The 6,562-nt window shown below is 54.8% G+C and overlaps 1 pseudogene; it reads right to left on the bottom strand.

Moving 5' to 3' along the window:
- Positions 1-1,985: 1,985 nt before the first annotated feature.
- LOC147737627 (uncharacterized) overlaps positions 1,986-6,562 on the bottom strand; it is a 100,500-nt pseudogene continuing 95,923 nt past the window's right edge.

Genomic DNA, 6,562 nt, shown 5'->3' with positions numbered 1-6,562 from the left:
AAGGTCTCTTAGCCTCCTTCAGTATGTCCATACAATCTGCAGGGAGATTCAAATGGCCATATATCTCAGGAGCCATGCCGCCAAACTCAAAGACGAGAGGTTGGGTGTACCATCTGTCCCCCGAACTTCGTGAGAAGGTCCGGCCGGCACGGCAGCCGTATGTGAGGAGAGAGCGGTGAAGCGGGTTCGTGAACCACCACTGTCTGGTCCATTCCGGGGCAATTAGGATCATCCGCGCCCTGGACTGGGACAGTTTGATGAGCACCGCCGGAATCAGGGGAATGGGTGGAAAAGTCTACAGAAAGCTGTTGGACCAGTTGATCCATAGCGCATTCCCCAGCGTCCCCTGCTGGTAATACCTGGACGCGAAGTCTCAGCATTTGCTGTTTTCGGCGGTGGCGAACAGATCCACGTCTGGAGTGCCCCACTTGGCGAAGACGTCTCTGGGTACTTCGTTGTTTATGACCCATTCGTGGTTTTCCTGAATCAGTCTGCTCAGTGCGTCCGCCTGAACATTCTGCACACCTGGCAGATGGGTAGCCGTTATCGTCAGTCCTCTGGCCAGCAGCCAGTGCTAGATCGTCTGCGCCTCTTGCGACGGAGTGTACGATCTCGAACCCCCCTGCTTGTTGAGGTAATACATCGTGGTCGTATTGTCCATCTGTACAAGCAGAGAGTTGGTCTGAAAGGATGGATGAAAGGCCTTCAGTGCCAAGTGAACCGCTCTGAGTTACTGGAAAGTGATATGATACGTGGACTCCGTCGGGGACCACGTTCCTTGTATTTGTAACTCTCCGGAATGCGCTCCCCAGCCGTGGAGAGAATCATCCGTCACGATGGTCTGAGTGGGAATGTCTTTGTGGAAGGGAACCCCTTTGAGGAGGTTCTCCGCTGAACACCACCATTTCAGGGACTGCAGAGCATGCCTCTGGTCCCACTGATCCTCCAGATACTCTTGCAGCGGTCTCATGTGCAGACGTGCGTGTGGCGTGAGGAAGATACAGGAGGCTATCGACATCAGTAGAGAAGATACCATCCTCACTGTTGTAGATGGAACGGTCATAAGAGCCTGAGGCTTCCGAAGGAGTGATAAACGTCTCTCCTCCGAAGGAGACAAGCTTGCTGACAGCGTATTGATGGAGGCTCCCAAGTACTGGAGGCACTGGACCGGCGTCGGGACAGACTTCGACATGTTGATGTGCAACCCCAGCTTGTTCAAGAGAACGGACGTCTTCTGGTGGTGCGATTGAGCTTCCGCGAAGGAGGATGCCTTGATCAACCAATCGTCCAGGTACGGGTAGACAAACACCTTGTTCTTTCCCAGGTGTGCCGCTACCACTGCCATGCATTTTGAAAAGGTCCTGGGAGCAGACTTCAGCCCGAGGGGTAGTACTGTGTATTGATAATGATTGGCGCCCACTTGGAATCGCAGGAACTTCCGGTGTTTCTGTGCAATGGGCACATGGAAGTATGCATCCTGTAGGTCTATTGTGCACAGCCAGTCTCCCCTTTGCAGCTGAGGGTAAATCTGGTGCAAAGACAGCATGCAAAACCTTTCCCTGCGAATCCATTTGTTTGCTTGCCGCAAATCCAGAATGGGCCTGAACTCGTTCTTGTCTTTCTTGCGTACCAGAACGAACCGTGAGTAAAGACCTCTTCCCCTTTGAGACAGAGGGACGTCTTCTATCGCCCTTTTTCTTAACAGGGAATTGGCCTCCGCCTGGAGCTCGCGCAGCTGAAACTGCGAGCAAACCGGTGTAGTTGCTGGAGGCGGGCTGATGAACCGAAGACTGTATCCATTGCAAACAATATTCAGCACCCACTTGTCCTGAGTAATTTTTCTCCACTCTGCCAGTTAGTATTGGACACTTCCCCCCACCGGAGTGGGAAACAGAGGGCGGGGAAGTAACAGCTCAGGGCCTAGACCCGGCCGGGCCATGGGTCGCGGTGGCAGATTGCTGCCCACCCCGGCCCTTCTGACATTTTTAGAAGGGCCTCCTCTGGAACTGCTGTTGTTGTTGCTGTTCAGTTTGCTGGCCTCGCTCCCTGCCCTGCGCCCCGGGCTTCTCCAACTCAACAGCCGTCAGGGTTTCAGCCTCAGCCTTCATCTGGGCCATTTCATCGTCAGCGTGCTTTCCAAAGAGGGTAAGTTGGCCACTCTCTGTTGGGCCTCAGGTTTCAAGGACGTAAGCCGCAACCAGGCATGACCAGGCATGACATCTCTGGTTGACTCCATGGCAGTACCCGTGGGCTGCCAGGAGAGATGAATCCGCAGCTGCGCTGATCAGTTGATTAGAGACCAGCAGCCCCTCATTCAGGATCTCCATGAAATCCTCCCTCTTCTCCTTGGGAAGGAGGTCAGCAAACTGTTGGAGGGACTCCCACAGAGCCCGATCGTACCTTCCCAACAACGCCGAGGCACTCGCGGCCTTCATGGAGGTGGCGGACGTCCCGCAGATCTTTCTGCCTGCCAAATCCATCCAGCGGCTCTCCTTGTCTAGAGGCACGGTAGATGACGGGGTGGTGGCATGTTGTTTCCGCGCCGCCGTCACTATCACCGAATCCGGTGCTGGATCCACCCTGAGAAATGCTAGGTCCGAGTCAGGAGCCCTGTACTTCTTTTGGAGCCTGGAGGGGGCTGATTTCGTAGTCGCAGGAGTGAGGAACAACTCCATGGCGGGCTCCTCCAATCCCGGAACGAACGGCAACAGAGGTCGAGACAATTGCTTCTTATGAAGGGTCTCAAAAATGACTGAGGTCGTCGGTGTGGGCACAATAAGCGTTATGCCCAGCTTGCTCGCCCCTCTCAGCAGTACATCCTGGAAGGATATGTCGTCCACAGGGACACCTGGTCCGAGGGGACCCCGACAGGGTAGGAGACTAGCCCCTGGCGCTGAACGAATCCGTACGAGATCTAGACCTGTCTCTCCTGTGGCACCGTCTAGATCTAGTAGACGAACGACGGCGACTCCTGGATCTTCCTCTCCGGCCGCAGCGGGATCTAGACCTCCTCGGCCTTGGTCGTTCCGCAGGTCTCAGCTGCGGAAGTTGTGGCGGCCTGACCACCTCGGTAGAAGAGGCCCTGCAGGCGGAGTCGGAAAGCGCGGCAACGAGGTCGACCTCGGTGGAGCAGGCGGCCCCCCATGAGGTGGCGGAAGTGGATTCGGTGGCAGCCCTTGAGGCGGTGGAGGAGGAGGGTGCTGAGGAGGAGGTGGCGGCGGAGGTGGCGGCGGAATCCGAGGGGACGGATCCTTTGGCAACGGAGGCGGTGGTGAAGGCGACCTCGGTTTAGGGGGCGAGTATACCACAGAGTACACAGAGCCTGGAGACTTCTCTCTCCTTTTCTTCCTAGCCTGACCCGACTGGGGAGACCGAGAGGCCGTGCCTCCTGTCGGTGAACGAAGTCGTCGCTGGGCCCCCGATAATCTGGAGGAGCTTCTGGCGTCAGAACGTCTCCTGGAGGATGAAGCCTTCCTCTTAGGCGCCGAGCGCCATTTTGGCATCGACTAACGCCTTCTCGACACGGACGAACGGCGTCTCGAGGTCGATGATCTATGTCTCGACGTCGGACTTCTCCTTCTCGACATCGAAGATCTCCGTGACCTCGACGCTCTTCGTCTCGACGTCGATGATTTTCTCGACGTCGACGATCTCCTCTTCGATGTCGAACGCCGAGTCGAAGTCGGCGGCGAACGGCGGTGTCGCCTCAACGGCGACCGCCAGCGCCGTCGTGACTTCTCTCGACGTCGATGACTCGACGATGACAATGAATCTGTACCCGACGTCGACATCGACGGAGGTCTCAACGTCAGTCCCCTCGACATCGAACGTCGACGCCGCTTCGACCCAGAGCCCTGGGGAGACGGGGAGCAGACCGTGGTCATTCCTCTCGACACTGACGTCGAGGCTATCGACGTCGACGGAGACTGGTCGCGTTTTCTGGCCTTCTTCTCACAGGGACCCCCCAGAGGCCTCAGCACAGGCAGATGAAGCAGATCCAGCATGCCCAGACCCACCTTGACCTTGATGTTTTCTTTGCTCCTGTCCTTGGAGCCTGATCTTCTGTCTGTCCTTCAGGGTCCTGGAGGTGAAAGTCTGGCAGATCTCACACTCTTCAGGAACATGTGCAGAAGGGAGACACAGGATACACACCTCGTGTGGATCGGACTTGGCCTTCTTCCTAGAGCACTCAGGGCATTTATCAAATAAGGCAGGCATATTTGATAAATGAGGGCTCAGAATTACCAGAAAAACACCAGTAATTAAAGAAGGCTCAAAAACACGTAGAGTGAACACACTCTAACACTTTAAAAGTGCAAAAAAAAAAAAAATAATAAAGCCCTAAAAAGGGAGAGCTCAATGCCCCAGGGTCCTGCTAGCAGGAGCCGGAAAAAAGAACTGAAAGTGGAGGGGAGCTGCTGTGCATTATGGGATACTGAGAGTTCTAGAACGTTTCCTTAAAGGCACAGTATCCCTTTTTGAGCCACATATTGGGCTTGTCTGTCCAACCCTTCCTCTCTATCTTCCAGAGGCTTTCTTGGTAAAAAGGGGAAGTTTTTCTATGAGAGAAACTTGTCAGGCAGTGCTGCATTTAATTTTGGTGGAATATCTAGTTGAAGTACTGGACAAGTATAGGCTGCATTATTTGTCTTTAAATTCTCTCTTCAGTATCTATGCAGGACGGCACATAAAGAGAGGTTATTTTTGATTGCTCCGGGGTCCCCGCACATGAGCGGGACTATTCACTAGATTATGACTATACACAGAGATCCCCTACTACAGAAGTGAAGGAAGTCCAAGTGTGCAGAGGAGGCGAGGCCTGTCCAAGGGGGTGCAAATGAGATGAGGCCTGTATAGGGGGTGCAGAGGAGCTGAGGCTTGTCCAGTAGGTGCAGAGGAGGTGAATCCTGTCCAGGAGGGTGCAGTGGAGGTGAGGCCTGTCAAATGAATGCAAAGGAGGTAAGGCATACCCAGGGGGTGTAGAGAAGGTAGGTCCAGTCTAGGGGTTGCAGAGGAGGTGAGTCCAGTCTGGGGGTGTAGAGGAGACGAGGCCTGTCCTGGGGGTGCAGAGGAGGTGAGGCCTGTCCAGGGGCGCAGAGGAGGTGAGGCCTGTCCTGGGGGTGCAGAGGAAGTAATGCCTGTCCTGTGCTGGGGGTGCAGAGAGGGTGACACCTCTCTGGGGATAGAGGGGGGTCAGAGGAGGTAAGACCAGTCCCGGGGCAGCAGTGGAGGTGAGGCCAGTCCAGGGGGTGCAGAGGTGAGGCCAGTCCAGGGGGTGCAGCGAAGGTGAGGCCTTTCCAGGGGCGCAGAGGAGGTGAGGCCTGTCCAGGGGCGCAGAGGAGGTGAGACCTTTCCAGGGGGTGCAGAGGAGCTAAGGCCTGTCTAGAGGGGGGCAGAGGAGGTGAGGCCCATCCAGAGGGTGCAAAGGAGGTGAGGCCTGTCCAGGGGGTGCGGAGGAGGTGAGGCCTGTCCAGGGGGTGCGGAGGAGGTGACGCCTGTCGAGGGGGTGCGGAGGAGGTGACGCCTGTCCAGATGGTGCAGAGGAGGTGAGGCCTGTCCAGAGGGTGCAAAGGAGGTGAGGCCTATCCAGGGGTGCAGAGAAGGTGAGGCCTGTCCAGGGGTGCAGACAAGGAGAGGCCTCTCCAAGGGCTGCGGAAGAAGTAAGGCCTTTACAGGGGGGTGCAGAGGAAGTAAGGCGTGTCCTGTGCTAGGAGTTGCAGAGGAGGTCAGGCCTGTGAGAAGTTGGCCTGGTATCTGATGTTCACTATTCTAGTGAGCACCTTGCACCAGTCCAAACAACCCTTATGGTGATGGTTGTAAAGTCAACCTTATAGACCAGCTATCCTAGGGGTAGCAAGGACAAAAGCAGTCTTAGGCTAAACTCAAGAGGGCATGTGAAGCCAGCTGTTTTACCATATGCAATCCTTTTGATACCAAGTGAAAGGACACCATATAGGTTATATATTCAAAATATATATATATTTATTTCTAAATCAATCCCCTGAACTCTTTATGAGCACAAAAGCACAAGCGCATAACAAGTAACTCAATATAACATACAATAAGTTGCACAATATGGATAGGCCCTGGTGGCCCGCTAAACCATATACTAAAATACTGGTATAGGAACCACGTCACGAACAAAGGAAAGGCCTAGGGCCTTGGGAATCGCTGGGACTACACTGGGCTAACAGTAGTTAGGAAGCAGGAGGCCCACGGGATGCGGGTGCAGAGTCTAAATGCACACGCGTGCACACATAGAAGTCAATGGGTACGTAAAGTTAGAAAGTTAAAGCTTTAGGAGTCTTCCGACTGGACTAGAAGCTAACCACTTGAAACTAGGAAACTAGGAGAGTTAATCTTCACAGGAGCACCGCAGTACTCAGGTTACCTCACCCACAGGAAGCGGGTGCATAGGTCCCAAAGTGTGTCGGAGTTCTATGGAGCCCTGGAGAAAAGATGCTGCAGGCGACCAGGAGAGAAGAGTCTGGTTGGATCCAAGGGCGGATCGAGGATGAAGAGTACCTGAAAACAGAGGGGACAGAGTCTGGGTCACTAGCCA

The sequence above is a fragment of the Lissotriton vulgaris genome, chromosome 1_1 (genome assembly GCF_964263255.1).
Source record: "Lissotriton vulgaris chromosome 1_1, aLisVul1.2, whole genome shotgun sequence".
In the NCBI taxonomy this organism is placed as follows: Eukaryota; Metazoa; Chordata; class Amphibia; order Caudata; family Salamandridae; genus Lissotriton; species Lissotriton vulgaris.
This window is presented reverse-complemented; position numbering and strand designations above follow the sequence as displayed.